The sequence below is a fragment of the Panicum hallii genome, chromosome 5 (assembly GCF_002211085.1).
Source record: "Panicum hallii strain FIL2 chromosome 5, PHallii_v3.1, whole genome shotgun sequence".
NCBI lineage: Eukaryota > Viridiplantae > Streptophyta > Magnoliopsida > Poales > Poaceae > Panicum > Panicum hallii.
The window spans coordinates 13649857-13662146 of record NC_038046.1 but is presented as its reverse complement, the minus strand read 5'-3'; the positions used below and the strand labels follow the sequence as shown (position 1 = coordinate 13662146).

Here is a 12290-nt window from a genome sequence, read left to right as displayed (position 1 = left end):
AGGCGCCATCACTGTCAGTGATGTTGACCGGCAACTCTTTAGATCCTGCACCATGGTGCGGCTCGGAAATGGCAGCAGGGCTCAGTTCTGGAGTCAAGCTGGTTAGATGGAAGAGCACCAAGAGACATTGCACCACGGTTATACAAACTGGCCTGGCGCAAGAAGCTGAAAGTGAGAGAACAGTTGGGAACTAGAGCTGGACGAGGGGTTTGTGGCGCATGCCAATGGTGGAGGAAATGGTGAAGTTCGTCACGCTCTGGGACATGGTGCAGGATGTGCAGTTCAACGATGTTGATGATCAGATCATTTGGAAGCTCACGGCAGACGGACAATACAAAGCGAAATCCGCTTATGAAGTCCAGCTCAGAGGTTCCTTCTGCACCTTCAGGCCCAAATGGATCTTGTCAGCGCATGCCGAGCCCAAGCACAGATTCTTTACCTGGATGCTTCTGCAAGAGAGGATTCTAACAGCGGACAAGCTGCAAGATCGGAGCTGGCCTTGCAACCCCATGTGTCCGTTGTGTAACTTGGCACCCGAGTCAGCACAACATATTTGTGTTACAGTGCCCGTTTGCACAGAGGGCGTGGGAGTTCGTTCAAGTTTGGACGTATGATTTGGTTTGTAAGCCGGCAACTGACATAAGCATTGAGGATTGGTGGCTTCAGTCACTGCAAAACTTACCAAAAGCACAGCGAAGAACGAAAAGTGGCAGTGATTATGTACACTGGTTGGAATCTGTGGAAGGAAAGAAATAGAAGAACTTTTGAAGGGAAGGAAGTTAAGCCTTCAACGGTGCTGCAGTTCGTCAAGGAGGAGGTCAATCTTCGTTTCAGGGCATGCGGCGCCCCTGATGTATTTTAGTTTTCCTATGAGTTTAGTTTTTTCTTGTGCTGCGTGTTTACCACTTTTATGTTATCGCAACTCTGCAAGACTCGTACTTCTTCTTCTAACGTGATTTGGCAGTGCTCCTACCCTACTTTAAAAAAAAAAAGATCTTTGACACTATATGATCCATCCAAACCTATGATTCACTGGTCATTCGTCGTGCTACCATCATGCAGATACATGGTGCCCTGCCTAGCCCCCTACCCTACTTCTTTATTTTTTTTGAAAGAACCTACCCTACTTCTTTAGTTCTTTACCAACTAAAGAGATTCACCGGTATGTTTTCAACGTTGGATCTGAACAAAAACTTGTCTCGAAACTTAAAAACTTGTTTCAAAATTTCACAGAATTTACTTGAGACATGTTTTGCATTTTGTAGCTTGCATATAAAAACATTTTCGCTCTCTGGAACTTGTCTGCATTTTACTGGGAACATGCATGCTTGAAAAGTTGCTTGATTTTTCGCTCAAATTTTTTTTTGCCAAAGCTAGCTGGAAAGAACCACCTTTTGCTCAGCGCGCGTGTTCACGGGTCGGTTGCCTGTCGATCTGTAAGAGTATCTCCAAAATCTTTCTAAATTACACTCTCTAAATTATTATTTGAAGAACTTTTTTGCATAAAAATTATTTTCTATATATTTTTACTCTCCAACAGTTTCTTTATATCTTGTGTACACTCAGAAAGCTATTTTCGTTATCTATTTTGGCTAGCGAGAAATACGGAATATAAGGTGGCTACGTTTGGATAAGCACTTAGAGAAGCTGTTGGAGAGTATTTTTCTATCAAAATCTCTATTACTAGCAATGAGATAGCAATAAGAAAAGGAGAAAAGATATAGAGAATCTCTTCGAGATGCTCTAAGGGATAGTTATTTGCCCAACGGGTGCAATGGAAAGCCACATGCCCACTTGAACTTCTACTTCTGTTGAATCTTTTTACTTGACCGCTCTGGTGATTTTACAGAGTCAACCGAATGGAGTAGCTTCACGCCTTGACCACCACATCTGTGGACCTCACATTTGTTCTGCTAGGATTCCCACGCGGCGTCTGAAAATGATTGTAGGTTATAGGTATAGTGTGTAGCTGCGTAGTGCAGTGCGTACAGAGACACAGCTTGCTTGTTGGGATGCATTTGCTGATTTCTGGCAGCTTAATGTCAGTTCAAAAGCCTGAAGCTTGTCCTCACAAAAAAAAAAAGAGCCTGAAGCAAGGAGACCTCACGTCGCGTACCTCACGACAGAGCACCGCAAGCACCAAGACTACCTGCGTCACCACGCCACGGCCCCGACCGCTACCTGCATCAAGTGCCTCGCCGTCGAACCCAACGGTGAGCCATCATCCCTCGCCGTCGTGCGCTGCCGCTGTAGTCACCCGTATCCTGGACGCTTTTCACAGCCAGCTTGACCTCGCCGTGGACGAGGAACGCCTCGACTCCGCGTACGCTGCTTGCCGTAGTCAAGACGCCACCTTTAGCTTAGCCTCGCTTGGCGCTTGCCTTGCGCATGCAGCCGCGAAGCCGTAGTCACGGACCCGGCTCTCGCCTAACCCCGTTCGCCACGACATGTCCGCCGACGCCGCTCTGCCGGCAGCGCATGGAGAGGAACGCCTTTGCGGCCTTTCCAGAATCACCTTGTGGTCAAGTCTGCACAGCCATGGCTTTGCCTTGTTTGCTTGTCTGACCTACGCCTTTACCAGTGAATTGCCTGTGTTCTGAGCCGCCGGGACAAGCCCGTCCATGCCGCACGCACAACCATACCGCGGCCACGGACGCCGATCCGCTACGGCCTAGCACGGTGCACGCCCTGACACAGACCCAAGCATGCGCAACCGTTTTGTCCTCGCCGGCGTCGCGACGCGAGCAAGCCGTAGCTAGTCACCGCGAACACGAACGCGCTGTTGACCTTGCCAAGCCTGCGTGCGCTGCCCCGGAACGCCGCGCCACGGCCGCAGACCCACGCGCGCAGACACTGAGCCGCCGTGAGGGCCACAACCCTGGTCAATAACGCGAACACCTAGCCAGCAGCTCGAACGCCTGAGCATCTCGCGGTGGCCAGGCTCACCAAACCCCTGCCGCGTACTGCCGTTCGACGTAGGCCCTCACCTTGTGCCTGCCTACCTGTCGTGCCGTCCTACAGTGTTGTGCAGCGCTTGCTCTCCTCCAATTCAGTGCCGCCGCTGCCCAATGTTCCAAACAAGCAACGTATCCTTGGTCATCGATGCACTTGCTAGCGTCCAGGAGATCAGGAGAGGCCGAGAGGGCAAGTTCATGTAGGAGAAGTAGGGAGAGATGCAAAGCAGGGTAGAGGCAGCGAGCTGCTGCTGTTGGGCGCCTGGGCACGGCCGCAGATGTGGAGCAGCATCGGCTGCGTCTAATGGCTAATGCTAATTAAGGAGCAGCAGCTGGTCCTGAATCGTGCTTGTCCTGCAATTGGCATTTCAATTTTCAGGTACTCAGATTATTATGTGTATAAATGTCCTCTGTCAGTAAAAAAGATACTAAAGTCTTCTAATTCTAAGTAGTACTCGGATATTAGTTGGTCACTTTGATCGCTATGATCTTGTTGAACTAATACAGTAGTACTTTAAATGTAGATGAGTGACAATCAGATACCTACCAATTACTTGGTTTTGGACTAGATTATTGTTATAGCGTAGGTTGGAAAGCAATCAAGATTTTTGCGCGTACTGTGTTTTCTCTTGAGAGACTGCATTTATTTAACATCTGTATTTGCTTGCCATTTGCACAGATATGGGTCCAAGGAGCACAAGAGGTGCTCTCATGTTTCTTTTGCTAGTCCCTCTATAGATTTCTAGATGTCCCGCGGGACGATAGCCCGACCCGAGGCATGTTTTTTTGGCCCGGCCCAAGCACGACCCGGCATGGTGGCCATCGTGGCCATGCTGGCTTGGCCCACTGGCCGTGCCCGGGCGTGGGCTGCCACCCCAGCATGCTGGGCGGCTCAGCCCGGCACGAGTTAGCAGGCCGGCCCGGCAGCCCAACGGTGTGTGTGTGGGGGGAGGGCTGGTATAAAACCCGACGCGGCGGCCACCCCCGAACCTTAACCCCTCCCCCTCATTTCTTCCACCCCGACCGTCGGCTCCTCCTCCTCTACCACCTTCTCATCTCCAGTCTCCACCGTCTCCGGTGAGTGATCCCTGGCTCCGATGAGGTCTCCGCCGCCGCTTTTGGACATCTATACTCCTCTCCTCCTCGTCTCCTCAACTCCTCGTCTCGGCTCCTCGCGAGCTCACTGCTCACCTCATCCTCTCTTGCCCTATCTCCTCCGCATCTCCTGCAGTTGGCCGTCGCGGTGTCGCTCTATCGTCTCTTTCCGGCTCTGGGCTCCGGCTGTGCAGGTACTACTTCCTATTCCCTAAACCTAGATCTAGATCTCGTTGTTCTCGTGCTGATACGCTCTTTCTGCACTACACTGATGCAGGTCTCGGGCTGATGCGGCTCGGGACCACGCACCGTTGAGGAACAGAGCGTCGACGGACGAGGCCAAGGCAGCCGACAGTAACGAGGTCGAGGTCGTGATGGACGACATGGAAGAGTACACCATCAACGACGACCTCAGGGCTTGCGGGCTGCCCGGCGATGACGACGATGATCTGGTTGCTGGCGCTGAGGCTTTGTTCGGTAGCTCTATTGCTCCGATAATTGTCGATGCCGGTGCCACTGCCGGTGCTGGAGATGGTGGCGCCGATACGTATGCGACGCCTACTAGTACGTCAACGCCGGCCGCCTCTACTGGCAACACGGCCAGTTGAAGCGCGTCAGGTTTGCTGCCTGGAACGACTTGACGAGGTATTTGAGACTTTGCCCAATGGTAAGAAGGTGAAAGTTGCCGCTAAGTGCCATCATTGTTCTCATGTTCTTTCTGGCTATTTATCTGCTGGTACTGGGCACTTGCTCCAATCATTGTTATCATGTTCTTTCCTTTACTTTTGTTTTGGATCCTAAAGCTAAGATGAGAGGCTTTTATAATATTCTTCAGCATCTTTCTCAGACTATTGGTGTTGATTATTCAAGTTACTTTAGTGAGGTAAGAACTGAACTGTATAAACTATATAACAAGTATGAAAATAAATTTGGTGTATAACAAGTATGAAAATAAGTTTGGTGTAGTTAGGTTGTAGAGGCCCTCCCAACCATCAGGATCAACCGGTAAGAAAAAATAGCATAGTTGTAAGATATATGGTGCTCCTGGAAGTGCCAGTGGTGCATCTGTTCTTGCATCTACATCTTGCATCTATATCTTCTCCTTCTGTACCTGCTGTTTCTGAATTATCTTCCTACTTGGACACCGACACTGTCACGTACTTTGATGATGATTTCAACATCCTAAGTTGGTGGCATGAGCATAAAAGAACTTATCCCATTCTGTCCGTACTAGCTAAAGATATTATGGTTGTTCTAGTTTCCACTGTATCTTCGGAGTCTTGCTGGCAAGTGATCGAGGAGCGGAGACAATGGTTGCTGCCTAATATGGTGGAGATGCTGATCTGCGTGAAGGACCGGGAGTTGGGAGATATAAGGGCACAACATCAAGTTGAGAAGGAGACGTTAGAGTTGGAGGCATTGCTTGACAACAAGCAACATGTCGAAGGGCAAGCTTTTGAAAAGGAGTAAGTGAAACTGTGCAAGTACTTGTACTGTTGTAGTGCTGTTCTAGTTTTATGTTTTGTTGTTCAAGTTGCTGAATGCTAATCTTTGACTGTTTGGTGTTAGCTAGACCTGCCTGCCAATACCAATGACAAGTGAACAAGTGATGGGTTGATGGCAAATTGGCAACAACAAGCTTCTGGTTATTGGATTATCAAGAAATTGTTAACTTGAATTCATGTAACCATATGATGTACTCGTTTGCTGTAATGAACAATTAAACTTGAATTTAAGTGCTGGGTTGTAGTCTTTTTCCCTCCCAAGGGTCTTCTTATAAGGGTGAGTTTTTACCTAGCGAGGTTTTCAATGAGGCAACCAACATTTGATCAGATAGATCAAGTGTTAAAAATAGCTCTGTTTATTAGTTATGTTTACGTGGTGTACTGGTCTGTTATGTTATCTTTCATCTGATTTGTTGATTCTAAATTTCTGATTGTGAAATATGATGTTATAATTTTGTAGATCATGTTCATATTTGTGAAATTTGAAGTTGTTGGAGTGGTGTTTGTATTTGCGGGTTTCGGGCTGACCGGGCACGCCCTAAGGGCCGTGCTATTTCAGACTAGCCTGGGCCGAAATAGGCTCATGGGCCTGAGCCTGGGCCGTTGGTGCGGCACATAAGTTGGCATGGCCCGGCACGGAGATGACCGGGCCACGCCGGGCCAGGCCGCCCGTTTGGACATCTATACATCCCTCCACGTGTACGTGTTCTCCATCAGAGTCGGAAACATCCCACATTACTCACATATGCTAATTCTTAAATGTTATTTAGGCATCTGGCTTTGCAAGGACAGTGTCCAAGGCTGAAGAATTGGCATCACCAGCTCCTGTTCCAAGCTCTGGTAGCAAGCCAGACATAAGAAACCGGGTGGTCCTAACCATCGGTAAGCTGCAGGTTAAGCTGAACTTTACTTCGCTAGATTGTGTCAATTGATGCTATAAAACTGTCAATAAAACTTCAATTGTGATTGGCATCCACCGCTTATTGTAGATCACACCGTCTTAGGGTGAATGTAGCAAATGCCAGTAAGTGGACCATGGTAGCTTAGATCATCATTCGAATTCGAAGATGTGCACTACATCATTGGCCTAGATGATAATGGCATTAGACAGCCCAAAAAGCATACTCAATGTCGATTCTAAAGCATAAATGTGGATAAACACGACGAAGACATAATCTGCATGTGTTTAATTTGATCTATTTTGATTTGTTTTCTCCTTACTGCAGCTAATGGTCTAAGCTTAGCGCTATCATTGTCCCCATTATTCATTCGATGGGTCTATGGAAGCTGGTATATCACACGTGAAATCTTTCCAGCAAATTGTGTGACATGCAACCTTGTTGCATCTGCTACTTGGACTGTCTATGTGATGGTACAAATGTATGCGAACCGCAACTATGTTGGTGAAGACGTTCTATTAATCAACTCTGTGACCATAACTTCCAGTGTGGGTGTCCTGCTGACCTATTTCTTAAATGGTAAAGAACACACAAAGGTAAAGAAAACACTTTACATTTGTCCTAACTAGTTGTCTAACTTGCTTTACTTTAATTAATCTCACATTTTTTTTATTTATCAGTACTGGATTTTGATGATAATCTTCGCCATCTTGGTATGTTGTAGCATGGGATGGTTAGTTTGGCATCCGAATATTATCATCTCTCAGGAAACAGAAAAGATTTTAAACAGGAACACTAGATCCTGGGGTATCACTGGAATAGTGCTCTTTGCACTGGTTAACGTCATGCCCTTTTCTGACCTGGTAAGATATATACACTATTATTGATTTACTCTTGTCTTACTGCTTGGCATGAAAGTATAACTCGTTCTCCATGAATATATGAACTGAGTATGGTCAGTAGCAGCTAACCTGAGAACATTATAGGTGCAAAAACCACTTAGAACATTATAGAACACAAAAACCACTAAGGCCAAACAGTGACCCAAGTCTGAATTGCTCCCCTTGTAGTTTTCCTATTTCACCATTTCTGTGACATTGTTGATCCACTTCCTAAACCTAGCAAGGAACATGTTGTTGCAACGGGAACAACTAATCAAATAATATGTCCTTTGTCAAGCTGTTGCAAGCTCTTAATGAAGTTGAGTAGGCACCGTTCGTTGAACAAAACCTGCAGGAAAGTTAGCGATGGGAGCATGCATTGACTTTAGTATTGATCACATTATATGCCTCACAGATGGTTTCTTTCAGTTTCATTCTTGTTTCGATCTTACAAAGGTTTTAATTAGCATAAAAATTACTTACTGCTTTACTAGTTTGAAATATATTAACACCCTCTTTCTCTCTTTCGGTGGGCCATGACCAGCGGTGACAGAACCGACTTGACTATACCGATGCCAATGATGATCAACACTTTCCTAGGTTGTCTAGCAAGTGCTTTTTGGGCATTCTATGCTTGGGTGTTTGATCCAAAACAACCTAACTACTTCATGGTTAGTAATTACTCTGACAATGCTATATATAAGAGGTCGTTTTCACTATTTAATTGCAACTGAATGCATATCATTTCGGTTTATATGTGTATGCCTCCCATAAACTGTAAATGAACTCTCTAGTTTCCGTTGTTAAAATCTTACAAACTTTACATAAGAATCGAAGTGGTAGTAGATTGCTAGGCAAAAAGTGTGCATTACTACTGCAATTGCCGTTGTTGTTGTTACTAATTAATTTATGTTTGCTTTGTAATTGCATGGAAGATTGCAAACTCAGTGGCGGCTGGGCTGGCATTCGTGCAGGTTCTATGGCTATTGGTTCTGCGCATCCTTCACAGAGAAGTCGTAGGACAAATTACAGATGTTGAGAACTTGCGGTCCGTGTTCCTTAGCATCTCAAGATCATTGGACAGATTGGCAACAGCTGCTCGTACTGAAGCATTCTGGACAGGGGACTACCTCTCGAAGTTACACGACAGCCTTGACATTGGATGGCAATCGTTGTCACTAATGGAACTTACCTTCAGTCTTCTTGAATCTGAACTAATAGCGAAAACTTATTCTCTTGCTGCTGCTGCTGCTGCTGCAACAGAGGCTGGTGCAAATGAAGCCACAGTGGCTAAACAAGTGGTACTTCCAATGCGGTAGCTTCTAGGGCAACTGCAAATGCTGCCCTAGCATTGTGCAGGAGTTTCCTTGGAACATGCAGAACTAACATGACTGCTATTGATGACATGAAAAGGGCGACAAAAAACAAGCTATCAGCTGATGTCCCAATAGCAGGGGAAGATCTGCAGACCAGCATCAAAGTTGTATCGGAAGCGACGAGGGGATTGGCTAATCACCTGAGATGATCCAGTATCCAAATCATCAACGCTTCAGAGGGCATTCCATCCACCGTAAAGATCGCTTTCAATTTCTGCCGTGAGCAGATATTGTCAATCAAAAAATGTGCTGACTCTCCTTTGCTGAGTGTGGGAGTCGGTGCTTTTAGTTTCAGGAGGCATGTGAACCGTTTGAAGCGAAAAATCACGTGTTCGCCCAATGCTTAGATTGAGTTAGCAGTCATGGTAGCTAGAAGTTGGACTGATGAGTGGTATTTTCTACTTGTTAGCTGACATCTTTTTCTTGTACATGTTGCTGTTATCTTGTACTCATTGCCTGACACTCGTACTGCAGAATGCACAAGTACTACTTAATTATTCAGATGTCTTTCTCTACGTTGTTTCTCTCTCTCTCTCTCTCTTTTTTCTTTTTCAGAATCTGCAGTTGCGTGTCTTGTACATTTCTGGCTAACCATTTTATTTTGGTTTATAACCCTCACTTTTGTTTCTATTTATCTCAATTGCCGTTGAAGCTGTACTCTCCAAAATTCTCCTTCCTCGTACAAATTAGGCTCATTTGCTATGAGCTTGTGAGACTGGATCTAAGAGCTTCTTCACCATGTGTGCCCAGGTTCGGAAAATGGCCAATCCAGACTGTAACACCATAAAACGAGAGAATAGTACGTTGTGACTTCTATATTCCGTTCTTCTTCTAGGTCTAGTATGTCCATACTCTACTGAGTTCTTTTCAACGTCGCAGTTGTGCTCACAAGTTTTTAGGTACTTATTTTATGCACCTTCACTGCCACGAAGGGAAAATCCGTCTTTCAACGCCTAAGTTAATAGCACATGGATGAAAAAGGAACGGAGTGACACCGAAGGTATAAGCCAAAATTTTTATAGCACTAAGGAAAATTTCTAAAATTTTATAGCAGTAAAAAAATAGACTATATTTTTTTTTGGTATTGAGGGAATTACCTCTAAGTCGAAATTCTGGCTCCACGCTGAACTTAGAGCGAGCATGCACCATTGGCCTTATCCTATGTTGCCTTTCCTGAATGGATGCAGTGTGCTCGTCTCAACAACAGACCACAGTGCACAGGCTTCTCCCTGATCTCATCCTCATCGACGAGGTGACCGCACGCCACAGGCGGCCGCCCATCGACCGGGTGGTGGTGGGGTGATGCGCTACCGCGCTGGACGGTTCGGCACTTCAGCGTGCGGTCGAGGAAGCTTCCGATTTCACATGTTTTCTTCAGGCGGGAATTTTTGTTTTTGTTTTTGAAAAAAGTCTATTATACTTCTCTTTGAGCAAAATTTAGACTCAGTTTACTTCCTAAACAATTTTAATTGATCCAATCTACCTCTAATGAGATTTTTTCTCTATGTGCAAATTAAGTTCAAATATTATGAGCATACAAAGAACATAATGCCATGTTAAAAAATGTATTAAAATTTTTTATGATTATTTTCGTAAGTTAGGAAGATTTAATACAAAATTGATATTAGAGATACAATTCTGCATGAAAAGTAATCATAAAAAAATTATAATATATTTTTATAGAATAGGGAGTTAGATTATAAATCACTTTGCAAAATTTAAAGTTAAATTTCACTTATATGAAGAAATAAAAATAGAAATCTCATTAAGGGTTAGACTTAAGGGTTAGACTGAACCAACTGAAATAGTTTAGAATAGTAAATTAAGCATTAATTTTGTTCAATGAATTAAGCGGATAAAATGAATTTGTGAGGGAAGTTAAAAAATCTTTTTTACTTTATTTTATTGTATTAATTTGGAATTTGAATTTTCTATAACGACTTGATAGATTGTTATCCCCTTTTCTCTTCCATTTCTCACTGTTTTAATTGTTTCCGAAGAACTGTAGCTAGCTGTCATGAGGAAGAAGAACGCACATCATCAGGGGAAATTCCTGCTTTTCGATGAAAGCCTCGGATAGATGCTGCGCCCCGCCGTCGACGACACGGGGGCGATCCCTCGACCGCCGCCCACCTCCTCTACGTTGCTCGCCTCCGGGGGCCGCCGCCCCAGCTCGCGTCTTTCCTCCTCCTCCCCTCTCTTTCCCCAGCCCCAAACCTTGTCGCCCACCTTCCTCACCGCCGCCAGTCGTCGGGGTCCAGATCTGGCCACCCTTTCGTCGGATCTGGGTGCCTCCCCCCCGCGGCTGTCGCCGAGGGGCTGCCCTGCCCGACTCCCCCGCCCCTCCGTCGGTCCCTTCGGTCCTCCGGTCCGTTTCTCCGGCGGTCGCGGGCGCCTGCTTCCGGTCGCGGTGGCCGCCACCCTCGCCGCTGGAGCCTAGGCTCCAGTGTCAGGGGGTCGCGGTCGCCCCCTCTGGTGCCCTCTCTGGCGCGGCCCCTGTGCTCGGAGGGGGCATCTGTCGGCCTCTTGTGGCCGGCCCTGTGGCTGGGCCTCGCCCGCCTCGTTGGGGCCGGCTCCTCTACCGGCCTGACGCGGCCGGGGCTGGCGGCCGTCGGCCGTTCGCGCGACTTCGGCGAGGTCGCTGCTGGTGTATTCGCGGTTGGATTGAGGTCGTCATCTACCTCTGTCTGGTCGTCATGTGCGCATCTTGACCATGTTTGTTGCTCGATCCTCTCTAGCAGATACTTTGCCGCTGAATGCTTCTCTGGCGGATATTGGCCGCCGTGGTCGTCGTCGTCAGATACTTTGCCGCTGAATGCTTCTCTGGCGGATATTGGCCGCCGTGGTCGTCGCCGTCATCTTGGAGGAAGCTTTACCTCCGACGCTCTTCTCTGGCGGTTGGCCGTCGTCGTCGTCATGATCTTGGCGGAAGCTTTGCCGCTGTCGTCTCTCCTCTAATGGATGTTTAGCCGCCGATTGGAATATTTTAGACGGATGCTTTGTCGTCGTTTGCTGTATCATGGTCACGGCGCCTCATTTTTGCAGGATTAGATGTTTTGGTCGTTTCGGCTAGGTTTGTTAGGCTAGGTGTTTTTCTTTTCTTTTTTTTGCTTTTTCTTCTTTTTTGCTTTAGTATGCTCTCGGTCGCTTAATATATTTTTTATAGTTTTTGTGGTTTTGTAACACTGCGCTATGAGGGTTTTCTTGTAATTATATTGATGTAATTCTCTTTCTCTTAATGAAATATGTATGAGGAAAAAAAGGAAGAGGAACGCCAGCTAGGCTCAATTAGTGCCTGAGCACACGCGAGCGCTGCAGTTTGCTCAGAGCATATTTTTCCTTTTCCTCCAAAAGCACATGTTTGCTCGCCGTTCTAGAGGAATGGTTCATTCATGCCTATTGCTTTATTCCAAAAACTTCTACACAGTGTATAGAACTGTACAAACTCTTCCTTTGTACAAAATAAATATCCACCAGTATTGAAGTCTATACATTAGTACGATTAGTTTTCCCAACTAGTATTAATATGAGTATATGCATCAGAAGCACTTGGTACTACCAACCGATATCAATGTAGAGA

At 46.2% G+C, this 12290-nt stretch overlaps 1 pseudogene; it reads left to right on the top strand.

The window, feature by feature from the left end:
* The first annotated feature begins 224 nt into the window (after window positions 1–224).
* LOC112892446 lies at window positions 225–11976 on the top strand (annotated as a pseudogene).
* The last annotated feature ends 314 nt before the right edge of the window (window positions 11977–12290 follow it).